Source organism: Siphateles boraxobius, unplaced genomic scaffold (genome assembly GCF_051911475.1).
Source record: "Siphateles boraxobius isolate OS27281-9 unplaced genomic scaffold, OSU_SipBor_1 19, whole genome shotgun sequence".
Lineage (NCBI taxonomy): Eukaryota > Metazoa > Chordata > Actinopteri > Cypriniformes > Leuciscidae > Siphateles > Siphateles boraxobius.
This window is the reverse complement of record NW_027508799.1, coordinates 18470925-18489106: the sequence shown is the minus strand read 5'-3', so window position 1 is coordinate 18489106 and position 18182 is coordinate 18470925.

The following is an 18182-nucleotide window of genomic DNA, read 5'->3' as shown; positions in this document are numbered from 1 at the left end:
GAGAAGACAGAGGAAGGCGGCAGACGAGACGGAATCCGTTAACAGTGAACAGTCCAGGGAAAGGCAGAGCAGAAGTGGAGCCCCCTCTCGTGGAACTCGAGGGTAATCCAGACCAGGGGCGTGGTAGTGGGGGGAAAAGTGGACCTGACTACCCAGGGCCCCGTCTAGGGAGAGGGCCCTTTGAAATCCCATCTTTCTTTTATTTTTTTTTTGTTACCTAATTCGAATTAATTAATTAATTAACCCCCCCCCCCCCCTCTTTTGGTTTGGTCCGGTCCGCGTCCGCCCATAGACGGCAGCCGGCGGCGAACAAGTCAAGCAGTGAGTACAGAGCCTGGGAGCCTGATCATGCTGTGCAAAAAGCCCAAATCGGGCTTTCAAAAAAAGAAAGATAGGAAGGAAAAAGAAAGGAGGCAGAATGAGGGGAAGCAGCTGATGACTGCTTTCTTTCCAAAAGGTGAACTGAGTTTGCTTGTTATGCACCTACATCCAATTAAAGTTAACGTAGTCAACTCCAGACAGCTGCTGCTAATGTATGTATGCTAATGTTAAATCTTTAGCTTAGTTTGTCAACCAGGCTGCTTGAGTAAATTATGGGCCAGGCCAGCTAACATCAGGTTGCCAATATTAACCAGTTTCAGAAACAACCAGTGGTTCTTCTGACCCACCAGCAGTAGCAGCACTGGCTAGTCCTGGCTGCTGTTCTGGAGATGAGGCTGAAGCTGAGAGCAGAAATGAGGAAAGACAAGGTGAGATCATTGCTCAAAGGGCGAGCTCCCTAATTGTGAGTTGTTTACCTTAAATAAGTAAGCCTTTTGATTCAATGTGTGTGCTATTGCCTAGTGCTATTGGGGTGGTGGAAATAGTGGGAGCACAGTGTAAAGTTACTAGCCCTACTATTGCTTATAGTGTGTGATATATTCTCAAACTCCTTAATAAATTATCTGCCTATATTTCTGCACATGTAGATGTGCCTACCAATATCACTGTGTTCTCAAGTGCACACAGGTAATATTGATTTGAGCAATAAAGCAAATCATCATTTTTGTTTGGTGAAAAGCCCTAGCATTGCAGCACAGTGCTGTGCTTAAAAGCTATAGTCAATGCTCAATAAATTCATGATGTTTTCAAAGCCAATGAACAGGGTTCCAAAATTCTGGTAATTTTCAAAGTTGGAAAATTTCCATGGGAGTTAACAGGAATATAAGGGAATTAATGGGAATTTACAAAACTGAAAGGTTATTCCTTTAACAGGGAAATTAAATATAGTTGAGGAAAATCGATTGTAGCATAATCCTGGCTAAAACACGCAGATTTAATGCAGCACACTTAAATATCTCTGCGATTAAATCACATGCACACTGCAGGGCTACTGAGGCCACGCCCCCTGCATAGACTGTGCATTCCTCCATCACATGTACTGATGATTTATTTAACCCTGGAGTACTGAGAGTGAGGACACACTTGAGCTTGCACACTACATAAAGTGTAATGATGAGTATATGTTACTCAACATTCATGTTTTTGTTATTCTGTGGAAGAATTAATGGTTCAGTACAAGAGTTAAAGTTTTAAAGTTCTACTCTAAAATAAATTTGATAAAAGATCATGTTGTTTTCATTGTTTTACTATTTAATTATTTATTCATTTTTGATATTTATGTTTATTAAAACTGGTAAAAAAAAAACTACCTGAGATCAATAATGGGCCAGGATAGACTAAACAGCCTCGCCATTGTGTCAATTGAAAGCCAATTGGCCAAACAGTTGGACTCTACAGATCTCATCACTGATTTTGCAAACAAAAAAAAAGACTCTGATTTGATTTTAGATTTAAACACTATTTATACTTGTTTATATTTAAATAATAAAAAATAAAAAAAATTCATTGAAAATTGAATTTTCATTTTGCTAACCCGCATCGTACAATGTCATGTGTAGGGTGCCCACTGACATTGAGAGTACACCCAGAATTTGGTACACCCAGAAGAGGGCCCAGAATTTGGTGCTACGCCCCTGATCCAGACGATAATCATCACATAACCCCCCCTTTAAGGAGCGGCTTCCAGACGCTCCAAAGACGATCCAGGCGGGTAGAGCGAAGGCGATCCTGGGGAGGGATGGAGGGCCAGGCCCGTGCGGGGGAACGGGACCAGGACATAGCCACGGTAGGCCTGGGCCGCAGAGTGTGGGCGGACCCCACTGGGCCGGTGGTCAGGGCGGAGCAGGATGGACCGAAGACCACGGTGGAGCAGGAAGAGTCGGTGGCCAGGTTGGAGCAGGATGTGATGGCGGCCCTGGTGGAGCTGCCCTTTCAGGCGGCCACGGTGAAGAAGCTCTTTCAGGAGACCATGGTGGGACGACCTCCATGGTCCTCTCGTGGAGCCTACTGCTAAGAAAAAAAATTGGGAGAACCTACGGGGACACAGGCAAGAACAGGAACCGGTTCAGGAACTAACATAAGCTCAGGAACTGACAATGGCTCTGGACGTGACAATGGCTCAGGAAGTGCATGTTCGGTGGACGAGCGCTGAATAGTCTCTTGTGCAGCGGGCAGGACCAGAACACCTGGCTCGACAGGACTGGCATGAGGAGTAGGCTCGTCAGAACTGGACTGAGGTGCTGTTTTCGCCTAAGGCTCAAGTGGAGCGCAGGCTCGTGGAGCTCAGGCTCGGCAGGGCTGAAGTGAAGCACGGGCTCGGCTGGGCAGACTTGAAGCGCGGGTTCGGCTGGACAGACGTGAAGCGCAAGCTCGGCTGGGCAGATGCGAAGCGCGGGCTCGGATGGCCAGACGTGAAACTCGAGTTCATTGTGACTGACGTGAAACTCTGGCTCATCTAGGCTGACGTGAAGCTCAGGTTCGTCGAGGCTGACGTGAAGCTCAGGTTCGTTGAGGCTGACGTGAAGCTCAGGTTCGTTGAGGCTGACGTGAAGCTCTGGCTCGTCGAGGCTGATTTGAAGCTCAGGCTTGTCTAGGTAGACAGGAAGCTCTGGTTCGTCTAGACTGACGTGCAGCTCAGGTTTGTCAAGGCAGACGTTAAACTCTGGTTCGTCAAGGCTGAAGTGAAGCTCAGGTTTGTCAGGGCTGACATGAAGCGCAGGCTCGGCAGAAAGGAACTCTGGAACGGCGCCCTAGGTAGATCCAAACGCAGCGTGAGTTTATTAGAGGGTAGTCAGACAGTCAAGGGTCACAGACAGCAAACACAGCATAGGAGACAAGGCAATACTACAAGGCAATAAAAAAACCAGGCGAGAAGACAAAAGAAAGCGGCAGACGAGACGGAATCCGTTAAACAGGCAATTGGTCAGCAAACAATCGAGGAACAGGTTCAGCAAGGGTTGAATATACGGACAGGAACAGACTAGACTAGGATAACAGGACAAGATAATACTAGGAAACGCTCGGAGATGTACACAACAGTGAAACAAGACTTCGCAATGGGTAATAGTGTGAGGGGGTTTTAATGTGTGTGGAGCTGCGTGTGGAACTCGATGCAGGTGTGAGAGTGATCAATGGAGACAGGTGTGTGAGTAATCAGTCCAGGGTGTGTGCGAGAACAGTCCAGGGTGTGTGCGAGAACAGTCCAGGGTGTGTGCGTGAACAGTCCAGGGAAAGGCAGAGCAGAAGTGGAGCACCCTCTCGTGGAACTCGAGGGCAATCCAGACGATAATCATCACACAATGAGTTACAATAAGTTAACAATAAGTTAAACAATGTAGTTAGTTGATTAACAAATAGTGACTCATCCATGATCTCAGCTCTTTATAATAGAGGATGATAGATATTTCTATTATCAGCATACTTGATCATAAATAACTTAATCCTATTACAAAAAGAGGAAATGATGAATCATTGTGACTAGTGGTGATAGTGCTTTGTGCATTTTAAACTCACGCCTGAGTCGCTCCAGAGACGCTCGGTTCTTCTTCCTCGTGACAGTCTGATGATTTATTGTCCATTCAGCAGCTTTTATCTCGTCACCTTGACAAACTCTCATGATTTCCCTGGATCAAATTATGATTAGAAATAAAGCCGCCAGACAGGTTGAAAATGAACAATCGGTTGGTCTCCAAGGGCTTTGAGTCCTGCTGTTTTTCAGACTGACATCCAGATACGATTCGTACAGACTTTGCTGGGATGCTGATTTACATGGTCCCGCTGAGCGTCACATGAGGGAAATGATGAGAAAGGGGTCCTTCACACTGTTCACACTGACATGCGACTGTTAATGGAGAAACTTTTGGAAAAAGCACATTGTACAAGGTGTTGGATTATTATGTGGACCAGAATCTTGCACAATGTTCTTGTTCTTGAAAGTCATTTCAGCTGAGTCTCATTAAATGAGCCATAAAACTTTATAGGTTCAAATGTCCTTTACATTTAACGAGCAAAGATTGATAATCCAACCAGGTCCAAAATGTTTCCATCCATTTCTGTGCAAGAACCCATGTGATATATGCAAAATAAAAGTTTTGTTTTACCAAACTCCCATAGAGTCGCATCAAACAGGCATGATCCATAAATTGTTTGGGCTGAGTATTTTCCCGTCATTCTCTCCGCTGATTAATTACCTTGATTTTCTCCACTGGTTGTCAAGGCAACAGCAGCGTTCTGCACTCTCAGCGCTGTTTGGGCCGATGACAGTATGTAATTAAATATAAGCAGTTGCTATTAGGACTGGAGGATACACTGTAATTATAAGCCTTTGCTTGTTCCCTGTGGTTTACCAGGCTGCTGGGGAGGCGCTGTCACTCAGATGGCCGCCCAGACACCCCCAAACACTGATACAGAGGTCCGTCTGTTCCGAGTGAGTGTGGATGGTGATAGGAAACATTTTGGTGAAATTATAATAAGAGAAGCAGAGTTTATCACAGACAGATACAGAGATAGAAAGCTGCCAATAGTGTGCATTTGAATCACAAAAGGATACTGTGGTGTTGGAATCTAGTTTTCCAGACTTGAACTTTTAGCATCTTTAAGAACGTGTTCACACTTAGCAGGTTTGGTTTACTGTGTACGACTTCTTTACACATTCTCACGAGTTCTCAGCTGTTAAAAATACCACCATATGTACGCACACACAACGAGCCGATTTAGCCCCGCACACAGCATTGCTTTGGATGTTCTGCTAAATGTATATATTAAAAGTTATTTTTTGTTTTGTATCTTTAGGTTCGGTTTTAAAAATTACTTAATCAACCAGAAAGTGAAATTAGTCACTGAAGGTTTTCTCAGCTTTTATTGTAGAACATTTTCTTATTACCTCTTATATTTTAAAACTTAAATCAAGATCTTCCTAGATACCACTGATGTATTAAGTTAACAAAATACAGCATTTAAATCAATGAAAACAAATTACCAAAAATGGAAATATGAAGTAAAACCTTTTTTCAAATGTCCACTATAAGTAACTTTGCAACTACATGTAAACTAGCAGTCATTAGAGTATTAGTAAACTGTCTGTAATATCTGCTAACACTTTAATTTGATGCTTCCCAACAGACATTATACTGACTATAAGTAACTAACTACATGTCAACTTATTCTACTAACCTGAACCCTACCAGTCTACTTACTTGGCCTACTCTAATGAGAGTTAATTGTCATGTACTTGTAAATGAATGAGAGTAAGTTGACAGTATATTTCTAAAGTGGACCATCGAAGTAACCCAGATGTCTTTCACACACATAACTCCATGAATTAAATGCATAAAATATATTTAAAAAAATTATACTTTGTACCAATTTTTCTTAGCCTGGTTAAGCTTAGAAATGTGGAAAAGGATTCCATTTAGCAAAGATCCCGGTTTGATTCAATCCTTTTGTATCCTGCTATCATCATCATGTTCTCTCCATGTTTCCATCTGTAAATCATTTCCTATACTCTTATCAAGGACGATATTTAATACAGGAAGTCAAAAGCTGAAATCAATTTCAAAGAAACCTAGAAGCCAGATGGGTATTGAACAAATACATGTGACTAAAGTGTGATATTGAGCCACATGTGGATGAAGACAATATTTTTTTCCTCTTTCAGTATTGGTATGATTTTTTCTTTTTCGCTTTAAGGTGTCTCTCTCTCTCTTTCTGATAGTGCAGCATTATTATGATAATTCTCTGAAATGTTTTGAACTGAAACCAAAGAGCTTCTCTCTTAATTTCATGGCTTGTTTGGAGGCATGCACTAGTCTTTTAAACACACAGGACTGATCTTGTGTTTTGTGTCTTATTATTCTCAAGGCAACTGCAATATATGTGTAAATATTACATCTTAAACCTTGTCACAACAATTAATGGCTTTAAAAAGAAGAAAACACACAATCTTAAATTACTGCAACAAGCCAACAAGAGTTATTTAAAAAAAATCTTCAGTACCAGATAATATCATTTAATAGGCAAATGCAACACACACAAAAACTGCGAGATGTATTCATGTTACACAAACATTGATTAAAATGAGAAAAGTCCTCAACAAAAAAAGCAGTTTCAAAGACATGACATGCATGTGTACAGAAATGAGAACTGTTCAAATATGCATGGCTTTTTCCATGAATTTCAAAAGCAGTTCAACATGACAAGCAAATTCTGCTTCCGCCTCTGACAATAAAATGCCCATAGAGCTTCATACACTGTGTGCCATCTTAATGTGCCACATCAAGTCAAAGCACAAAGCCTCCGCCACCGGTCCTACGCAAATGTGTTTCTTTCAAATCCCCCCCGCTCGCTCCTGAGCTTCATTATTCTCCCAACATCATGAAAATACAGCGAGACACTGTCAACGGATTCAAATGGCTTCCTTCTCACCATGTCTACATGAAACCTCATGCCATTTATATCCTTCCAAGATTGACTTACAAACGCCAGTATGATGCCTAAGACACCCACAAGCCCATTTCCACAGTGTTTGGAAGACGTTTATAATGTGGTGGAATGTGTTACATGTGCTCTTCTGCTTTTAGAGCTGTATATGATTAAATAATGATAGAGAAGAAACCTTTGAATCCAGATGGAAAAATCATTTTAGATAAGTACACTGAGCTAAAAAAAACCGTCCCGTTTATGTTTTACCTGCTTAAAAAAATAACATTGAGATCTTTAAGTAGAGAAGCAGTTTAACTGCAGAGACTCATATTTTTATATACTGCTGATATGTAGAGAACAGAGTCTTTGATGGCCAAAATAAAGCATATATAATACAACTGATATTTATAATACAATATAATTACAGCAAATAACAAGTGTGAAAAAATTTATTTTAAACAAAAAACTTAATTTAAACTATTTTTAAATAGGTATTCGAAATTCACTAAAACAAAATGCAGATACTGTCAAGAATATTCTAAAAAATATTTAACTAGTACATATAAATAATTACACTAAAAATATTCGTGAACCGGAAATGAACACTGTCCATTGGCAATGTATAACTGTAACTGTTAACTGCAAAACTACCTACAAAAGGTAATCACAAAAATGCCATAAAATAAGTGACCTGGTTTATATAAGTATATCAGATTTTTAAACAATATTGAATATTAATTTCTTCATCATAGATTGGGATTTCATTAAAGTCATGTCGATAATGAAGTTTAGATGTAATAACACAAATTATTAATTTTAGAATTAAATTTTTTGCCTTTTTTGATGTGGAATGAAGCAACAGCATCGATTTTGCAAGAATCAAAGCCGTCTGATTCTCATATGGGCGTATGGAAAAATGTGCTGAGCAATTTAAATTTTGACAGTCTGGTCAGGAAGAGACGAGGCTAGAAACATTTGGAGCAGCTGAAACATGAGAAACTGAAGCGCCTGGGGCTTCTATCACTGGCCAGGATTGTGATGAGTTATTGAGTTTGGGGAACAGATTTGAGTTTGTGCTGAGGTAAGCTTGGACTGACCGATACAAATAAAAAACATGGAAGCAATCCAATGCTCGATAACCTCCACCAAGACCCCTTCAGTGGCGTTTGTTAACAAGACACCAAGATCCAACAGATAAATGTCTAAATCAAAGGAACAACATACAGACAATAAGCCCAACAACTGAGGCTGAACTTTATGTTATGATTGATTGACAGATCTAACGTCTCTTTATCATCAGTTCTTCAATAAATTATCTAAAATGCAAATGAAAAGGAAACGTTTTCATTTTGTTCAGGTTGTAAAATACCGTAAAGCTCATTTGAAGCTTGAGACAGGTGTGAAGATGGCGCCAGTGTGTGAGGCATGCCGTCTGCTTAGCGTTTTGTTTGTTTTCATATATATTTTTCCTACTTTTATTCGCCATTGCTCCTCCTTACTGGTTTATGACCGCTTGCAACTTTTGGATATTCGACATTCAACTGAACAGTTATCAAAAAGTGGATTGGGAGGATTTGATTATCATTCAACTAAATGCTCGGCGAATATACCTGCCTTCCTGTGCCGTTTTCCTTGTGCTCTACCGAGGAAACGCCGAAATCGCCGGAGGCGTGGGAAGCGAGGAGGAGTTGCAGTTAGGCTGAAATCCCAGCTAATGCTCCAGCGGGCAGCAAATGGACGTTTCTCGGTTCCGGTGGAACGTGGCTGGCGTGTCTCGTGGCGTTCGCCAGAGCGAACGTACCGGATGATTTATCCGACGTGGTTAGTTCCTGCTTTGTTGTGTCCACCTGAGCGAGTGCACTGGAGGACTTATCCTGCTTGGTTGGTTGGCGGTTGTCGACTTTCCTCCGATGTTTCGCCTCGGATGCGACGCAGAAGAGTGAACTCTAACAATCTTCGACAACTTTATCATCAGCCACAACGGAGCTCAGAGCGGGTTTTATCCAAGATGGCTTTGATAAACGCCCGATCACTGGTAAACAAGACTTTTATTCTAAATGACTTTGTTGTCTCAAACGATCTGGACATGTTATTAATTACTGAGACGTGGATGAAACCTGGCGATCTGGCGCCACTGACTGAACTGCTACCTCAGGACTATCTATTTTTAAACTCTCCTCGGGCTACGGGACGGGGTGGAGGATTAGTTTCTGTTTTTAAAAACAAACTTTCTTGTCAATCACTGTCCACCAATGCATTAAAAAGCTTTGAATTACAGCTATTTAGACTAACCGTTGAAAATGCGGTTGTGGTGGCACTTATATATCGCCCTCCGAAATCCACAACAGATTTTATCGGTGAATTTGCTGAACTTTTAAGTGAACTTGTAACACAATATGATAGACTATTAATTCTTGGTGATTTTAACATTCATATTTGCTGTGGTACTCATTCTCTGTCAAAGGAATTCGTTAATCTGATGGAATCTTTTGAACTTTCTCAATGGGTAGATGGCCCCTCTCATGTACAGGGCCACACACTAGATTTGATTTTAACACACGGACTATCTGTTTCTGATATAACAATGAGCGAATTAAATTTTTCTGATCATAAGCCTATCATTTTCTCTATACCGCTGGTCCCTGAGTCAATTCCAATGCATAAGCCAGTCCATTGGTCTCGGACACTAAATTCAAATACCATATCTAACTTTTCTCAGATTTATAAAAACATCTGTGATAGTGAATTTTTAGACAGCTCTCTACCGAATACTGACTTGGATGAACATTTTAGCCGTTTCAACTCTGCCTGTATAAGTGTTTTAGACTCTGTTGCCCCACTTAAACCTAAACGCCTTAAGAAAAAAGCAGAGCCGTGGTTGAACGAGACTGTACATAGTTTTAGACGGCTTTGTAGACAGGCTGAACGCAGATGGAGAAAGCATAGACTTCAGATGTACTACGAAGCACTGAGGGATGCCCTATCTAATTTTCAAAATGCAGTCAAGAAGGCAAAATGTCAGTATTTTTCACAAATAACTGAAAAATATAGACAAAAGCCAAAATTACTTTTCTCTACTATAAACTCTGCTTTAAATCCACCTACTAAAGCTTATCTGGTACCCTCTCACCTAAATGGAGATGATTTTCTAAGATTTTTTTCTAATAAGATCGAAAATCAAAGGCCAGGTATAGATGAAACTCAGAACAATTATGACACTGAAAATATTCAGTTTATGCTACCTCCATGCTCCTCAGTCTGTCATGAATTTGACTCTATTTCCATTACACATCTACAAGAAATTATTATCCATCTTAGGCCTACAACTTGTTCATTAGACATTATTCCATCTCGTAGTTTAATACAACTTTTCGACACATTAGGACCAAGCTTACTTACCATCGTTAATAAATCACTTAGTTTAGGGATCTTTCCAGCTGATCTAAAAAATGCCTTAGTACTTCCATCAGTCAAGAAACCAGATCTTGATCCTGTTGTTTTGAATAATTATAGGCCTATCTCTAATTTGCCTTTTATCTCAAAAATTCTAGAAAAAGTTGTTTCAAATCAACTATATTCTTATCTAAATTCAAATTCTATATATGAGAAGTTTCAATCCGGTTTTCGAGCACTGCACAGTACTGAATCAGCACTACTGAAGGTTTTTAATGACATCTATCTGACAACTGATGCTGGAGACTCTATAATTTTAATGCTCCTAGATCTTAGCTCAGCTTTTGATATGGTGGACCATGATATTCTTCTGTCTAGACTCGAATACGATGTGGGGCTGAAAGGAACAGTATTAAATTGGTTCAGATCATATTTGACAGATCGAAGTTTCTCTGTTCTTTTTGGCTCCTCTATGTCCTCTGTTGCTCACCTTCGATGGGGGGTCCCTCAGGGTTCAATTCTGGCCCCTACGCTCTTTTCCCTCTATCTGCTCCCTTTGGGATCCATATTTAAAAAATATGGTGTGTCGTTTCACTGCTATGCAGACGACATTCAGATTTATGTCCCTATTAAACGGGCAGGAAAAAATTCACTCGAGAACCTTATGGCGTGTCTAGACGACATAAAGAAGTGGATGTCTGCAAACTTCCTAAAATTAAATGAAAATAAAACGGAACTCATACTCTTTGGTCCTTCAAAAAGTAGTTTTAATCACCTCCCAGAAGCATATACACTTTCTTTGCCAGTAAATACCTGTGTGAAAAATCTTGGTGTTTCAATAGATGGCTCCTTGAAACTGGATAAGCAAGTAAACTCAGTTGTCAGATCGTGTTTTTTCCAGTTACGTATGTTGACTAAAGTTAAGCCTTTTCTATGTCCCCAAGCTTTTGAAAGGGTGATACATGCTTTTCTGTCATCTCGACTGGACTATTGCAATTCTTTATATTATGGAATAAATTCAACTACTCTAATACGTCTTCAAATAGTCCAAAATGCAGCAGCGAGACTTTTAAAAGGCATTCGCAAACGGGAACATATTACCCCGATTTTAGCATCCCTCCACTGGTTGCCGGTTCGCTTTAGGGTTGATTTTAAAATTCTTCTATTTGTCTATAAGTGCCTAAATAACCTTGCTCCTCTCTATCTGTCTGAGCTCTTAGAGCATTACAATCCTTCCAGAGTTCTTAGGTCAGGCACACAGAAACTTTTATCTATACCACGGTACAGGTTAAAACACAGAGGTCAACGTGCCTTTGCCATTGCAGGCCCGACATTATGGAATAGCTTGCCTATTCACGTTCGTTCTGCACCTGACTTGTCAGTTTTCAAGTCACGCTTGAAAACACATTTTTACTCAATTGCTTTCAATAACCTGTAATTTGTTTTTAAATTTCCTTTTCTCTGTCTGTTGTGTTATATTATACTGCCTTGTAAAGCACATTGGACAGCCTGTCTGTATAAATGGTGCTATATAAATAAATTTTGACTTGACTTGACTTTTAATGTTTTTGTTTAGCCTCAGTCATCTACGTGAGATTGTGAATGTGCTGAAAACATCTAAAACTTAAACCTGTTCATGGAAATCGTATCCCTTTGGGTTTGATGCCGGAAACTCAAGGTCAACAGTCAAACGGAAGGAGCAAAACAATGTGTCTGCAGTGCCTGAGCAAACCTGTTATCGTCTCTGTGACAAAAACTAAACACTTTCGTGATATTCGTCCCCGTTGACCTCGGACAACGAAACACTGAATCCCCTGCAGTTCATCTCTGAGAAAACAGGCTTGCACTTTTGTCACGTTTTACTTCTCCAAGCTTATTTTATGTCCCCGTGGCCTCTATCTATTCCCCTTTTTTTTCTTGCTGTTTTTTTCTTTCTTTCTTCATGTTTGTTTTATTGGGAGCTGGTTCTCATTAAATCTCTTGAACTCATTTATATGTGTGTTTTCAAAGTGAATCTGCATATCTCCAGGCGCTGTGTGGGACTCGCTCGCATAAACCTCCTCATTTGCTCTTTAGACGCTTTTAAATCCTCCCCGGCCGACTGGAGGATTTCCCAGACAGATTATCATTTTAATAGTCAAATCGATCCGCTGATGTCACGCCGTCATTTGCTTTACATTTCCAGGTATATGAAACTATTTGCAGCTTTTCCGTGTCATCTGGGTCACGACCTGATTCAGAGACACCCCACACAAACCTGTGGAACCTCGAAGGCAAAAACTCTCGAGCGGTTCTTTACCGAAGCTTTTCTCCGTGTGTGTTCGAGTCACTCTGGATTTTCCCCAGTGAGCGGCGAAGCGCAGGGTTCCAAAGGAAACAGATAATAGATAAACCCTCCAGCTCTCAGTGAACACAGCTGCTAATCTCCACATTTGTATGTATGTGCTCTTCTCTATCACTGCAGCTCCTCTGAGGATGAAGATCTGGAGTGTCTCAGAGTGTCTCGCCCTTGAGCCGGAGCAGATATTCTGTAGTAGACCAGCAAGTGACACAACATTTAGCTCTGACCTGATAAAAGAGATAAGCCTCTATGGGCCCTATCATACACCCGGCGCAATGCAGCGGCAGGCACAACGCAAGTGTTTTTTGCTAATTTCAGCCGGATACAGTTATCATTCTCACATCCTGTGCCACGTTGTTTGAATAGCAAATGCATTTCCGCCAATTTGTGCATCAATGGGCTTGCTGGTCTGAAAATGAGGTGTGTTCAGGCGCATTGTTGGCGCGTTGCTATTTTGAGACAACTGAAATAGAATGTGATACGCAATACTTTTTTTTTGCTATTCAAAGGGCACATTAGTAATATAGGCACGCCTATAGGCGGGTGCACAACGCGCATACACTCTGCTTATTACACACACAGAGATGCGCAGGAGCACATAAACTAGCCAAATATTAAAAATAAAAGGATTACAATGTAAAAAATTATTATTGTGAATGTGTACATACTGTAAAGATATGGTGGAATCCGGCTTGTCCCGTAGATGGTCATGCTTGCAAGCTTTACGTCGCACACGAGCAGATTCGTTTCCGCTCTGAAGCGTTCAGTCTTTCCACTTGCAAATTCCTCCATGTAAATAGTGAATCCACCATGGCCCGAGCGCAACTGGCTTTTAAAGGGAATGGGAGATGACACTCTGATTGGTTTATTGCACGTTACGCCCAAACCACACCCTTTTAGACCATATAGTTGTCGTTAAACTATAAAAGTGGATTCGGACACACCCTAAGTGCACTTGCGCCGTGCGCTTTAGACCATTCGCTTGGATCATTAAAATAGGGCCCTATGTGTCTGTGGGTTTACAAACCCAAAAAAAGGGACTGGTCATTTTTTTCTTAGACTGTGATTTTTCATTGACACAGCTTTATTGACTTTATTGACACATCAAACAAGTATACCCAACACCAATAAGCTCAAAGAGAAGGACAAGCTAAATCATTCATTCACATTCACAAAAACAAATTGAATGTGGGATGTTTTAACAAAAGCAGGGACAGTATAAACTCTCAGCCTTGAAACTTTCCCCCACCTTAACTCAGTCCCCCAATCGAGGACGACTCTGCCTACTGAGGAATTTTAAACTTGAGCTTTTTATCCTGCCTTTAGGGTAAACATTTGAAATCAACTTCAAATTCTAGTGGTTCAGTGACTGAATTGACACCCCAGGTGCGTCTTGGTAAAATTGTGCAGGACTTCTCAACATTACTTTATAGGTTTTGCACCAGCACCAGCACTTCACAAACACTTAACAATGAAATTTGTAATTATTGAAAAAACTTCACTTAGATTACTAATTGCTCATCTCAGAGTAGCTCCGCAGTCTATTCACTGATCATATTATGCACAAAAATGACCAGCTCTAAACTGACTGGCAGGTTTTGACCAGTCTAATATGCATATAATTCAGTCAGAAACTCTAGATGGCGCAAGCTGATGGGCCCTTTCCATGCAATCTGCAAGCTATATCACCTTACTAGAGATGCGCGGGTGGGCTATTATTTCATCCGCAACCGCATCACAAGACTCATCATATGTCCGCCATCCATCCGCACCAACGTTTTTGACCAATTTTCCCGCCCGCCATCTGCTGATACAAGGCGCTGCTGATGACAGGCGCGAGACTAGAAACCGCCCGCCACCCGCCCGAATTTAATTAAAAAAAAAAATTTCGTCACGTCATCCGCCCGATCCACGGTTTATCCGCGGAGTCCGCGGCTATAACCGCCAACCGCGCATCTCTACACCTTACCACATGGAGGCTATGCAATATTGAATATGAGAATTGAGTCAATAATAACAACAGCTGCAGCATAAGGACAGCAACCTTGCTGAGAGGATACAGGCTTACATGCGAACACGTATTATATGAAATTTAGGTATTTTTCATGAAGATAGAACGTGTAGATTTGCATGTTATCCTGCGGTAGCTGTTTGAATGAATGCCTGTAGCATGCATGCTTGCTCAGGTAGCGGTTGGGGGTTATTTCTCCATCTCTATCGGCTTGCAACATGGCACCATTTATTAAAGTCACACATAGTGCACATTCTAATTATGAAAGTTTGAGGCAGATTGTCTCAGACATACATAGTTGATTTAGGTCAATATTTAAACAAACCTAAGGCTATGGCACCCTGGTACACATTGCTAAAGTCACTAGACTTTTCCAAGCCAACTTAATAACTCTGGGCTTTGCTATCCAGGAGAAACTAATTGTCTTTAAACAAATTGGTGGCTGTAGTATCCAATTGTCTTTCCATTATCTCTGTGTGAGGATTTATGTATATCTATTATGCATTATTTACATACATACATGCATGCATGTGTGTTGGCTTGTATTGTGTCATCTTTGTTCCTAGTTGTTTGTGGGATTTATATATGTCTATTCATGCAGCAGCAGCAGCCACATATCTTACATGCACACAGCTATGAATCTATCGGTGTAGATTCTATCTTGCTATCTATCAAGTATGGATAGCAAGTCCATACTTGATCTGCTGTAACAGCAGCATACATAGCAGATCTAGCCCACCAAGACCACATACATTAAAGGGATAGTTCACCCCAAAATGAAAATTCTGTCAGTATTTACTCACCCACATGTTGTTCCAACCCCGTAAGACCTTCGTTCATCTTCGGAACACGAATTAAGATATTTTTGATTAAATCTGAGAGCTGGATCCCTCCTCCATTGGCTTCTTAAGGGATTGACACTTGTTCCCTGAAAAGTTAATAAAGACATCGTTAAAATAGTCCAAGTGACTACAGTGGCTCAATCCTAAGTTTATCAAACGACGAGAATACTTTTTGTGCGCAAAAACAAACAAAAATAACGACTTTATTTCAACTATTCATTTCCTTCTCTGTGGGCCTCAAGTAAGTTCACTAGTATAATAGCGTACGTTTCTGTTGTTGTACGTCACACGCATCACCCACATGACCAGCGTCGGCCAATAGTGAGCCTACGTGTGACGTAGCTCTACGCAATCACACTACGTAAACTGACTAGAGGCCCACAGAGAAGATTTCCCCCATTTATAAAACTAAAAGTTTCAAGAAGTAGGAAAACTCACACTTATTTAAAAATAATTTTTCTTTTAATAAATAATAATAAAAAATAAAAAAATCAAGGAAATTTCTCTGCCATTTCTTTCTTTTCGCTGTATCGGAAACGTACCGAATCGTGATACCACTGTGTCGTATCGAACCGAAGCGTGAATTTTGTGAACCATTAACCTACACCCCTACTTATTACAGATGTTGATACCTCAAAGTTTGCCTTGATTCATCTACGTTTACACTTTTACATTGCACACATTTTGTAACATTTTATTTAAGTTCAAGAGTTTCTTTAACACTTACTTTTTTTATCTTAATATAATACATAAAGAAGATATTTTTGTTTACATTTGATTTAGTTTTTGATTGGTAAAATTAATATAATTTGTTGTTTGCCTTAATAATGTGGATAAATAAATAAAAAAACAGGGTTTAAATTAAAACTTTTTCTACCAGTCTTTAAAAAAAAAAGGTTATAAAAAATGTCAAACATTATATTACTATATAAACATTATATAGTGATCATAAAAAAATTATCACTATATAATGTTTACTATCGTTCGGTATCGATACCGAACGATAGTAAACATTATATAGTGATCATTTTTTTAGCTACATCGCACAGCCCTATCACAAATACTCTTTCGCTGTAAATGGATGTGTACGGCCGTCTGCCGGAAGCTAATTATTTTAGACGATAAAGTTTTAAATATGGATATCTTTCTTACACAAACACATCGCTTCACTTTAGAAGGCCTTTATTAACCCCCTGGAGCCGCATGGATTACTTTTATCATGGATGGATGCACTTTGATGGACTTCCAAAAATGTACAGCCATTCAAATTGTGATTTATCACTATACATGTCAATTGTCTCTTCCAGTCTAAGTGGATGGTTCCTGTTCCCTATAAGCTACAATTACAGACTTTATGCTGATAGTCAAAGATGCTGTTAACTATGGAATCCATGAAGCGCGAGATGAAATCGGATGAATTCATGCCTTGTTACTCCTACAATGTTATTTCAGCATAGTAAAAGATGTGTGTGTGTGTGTGTGTGTGTGTGTGTGTGTGTGTGTGTGTGTGTGTGTGTGTGTGTGTGTGTGTGTGTGTGTGTGTGTGTGTGTGTGTGTGTGTAGTATGTTGTACAGGATTAACAGACTACATCTTTAATTACAGTCACTGAGCCTGTAATTTCAGTGATTCACAAACAAACCCACTGCAAAGACATGGGAATGAAGTGCTCATTGGTCTGCAATATTTCGGTTTTCTCAAGTAATCCCAGTGTGTTTCAGACGTGAGGTTGTACCGTGTCTTTCCCCCTCCTCTCCAGTGTTGACATACTTTGATGAAACTCGTCCCATCTCTCGTCTCCCCCGCAGCGATAGATTAAATGTCACAGGGCTTCTTGTAGGACAAAATTTTGCTGTTTTTCTCCTCAGCTGAGTATATCAGCACCTCTTCACCTTCATATGAGCGTTTCTGATATACTTCTAATCCTGCAACGAGTGATATCAACAATGAAGTTTATCAAATAGTCACACTCCAGTGAAGACGTCTTGGTGTCCTTGACTCGTGTCTGATCTGCTCACAGACGGTCACACAGAAAGTACAAAACTCTGACTGTCAGCCAGTGGGTGTTTGATCAGAAACAAAGTTAAATATGCCATTGAATTACATGTGAAAGTGAAATCAAGGTGTTCAGTGATACTTAAAGGGAGACAAAAAATAAATAAATAATGATGCAAATTCTGCCATCATTTATTCATCATCATGTTGTTCCAAACCTATATGACTTTCTTTCTTCTGTAGGACACAAAATGAGATATTTGGAGAAATGTCCCAGTGTTTTATGTCCATGGACAACATTCTTCAAAATATCTTTTTTTGTGTGTCTAGTGAATACAAATCTTACAGCTTTGGACATAAGGGTAAGTAAATAAGGATTAATGGTTTCCGCTGAATTCTGCTAAGAAAGTTGGGAATTGTGACCTCTGAGTCATTGTTTTAAAATATCATCTAGAAACATACTGTGCTGAATAGATATTTATATGTGTATAAATGTATAGTGATATGTGTATACATATATATGTGTGTAGCTATATACACACACACATATATATATATATATATATATATATATATATATATATATATAGACACAGGCTTCACCTGCTAATTTACTAAATATGTTGTTAGTAATATATGTGTAATTGGAAAAAGAAATCCTGCTTTTGGCAACTAATTATATATAGGCCTATATATATATATTATTCAGTTGCCAAAAGCAGGATTTCTATTTCCAATTTAGAAAATTAGCAGGTGAAGCATGTCTCAGAGCAATATATTATTGTAGGTATTTATTAAGGG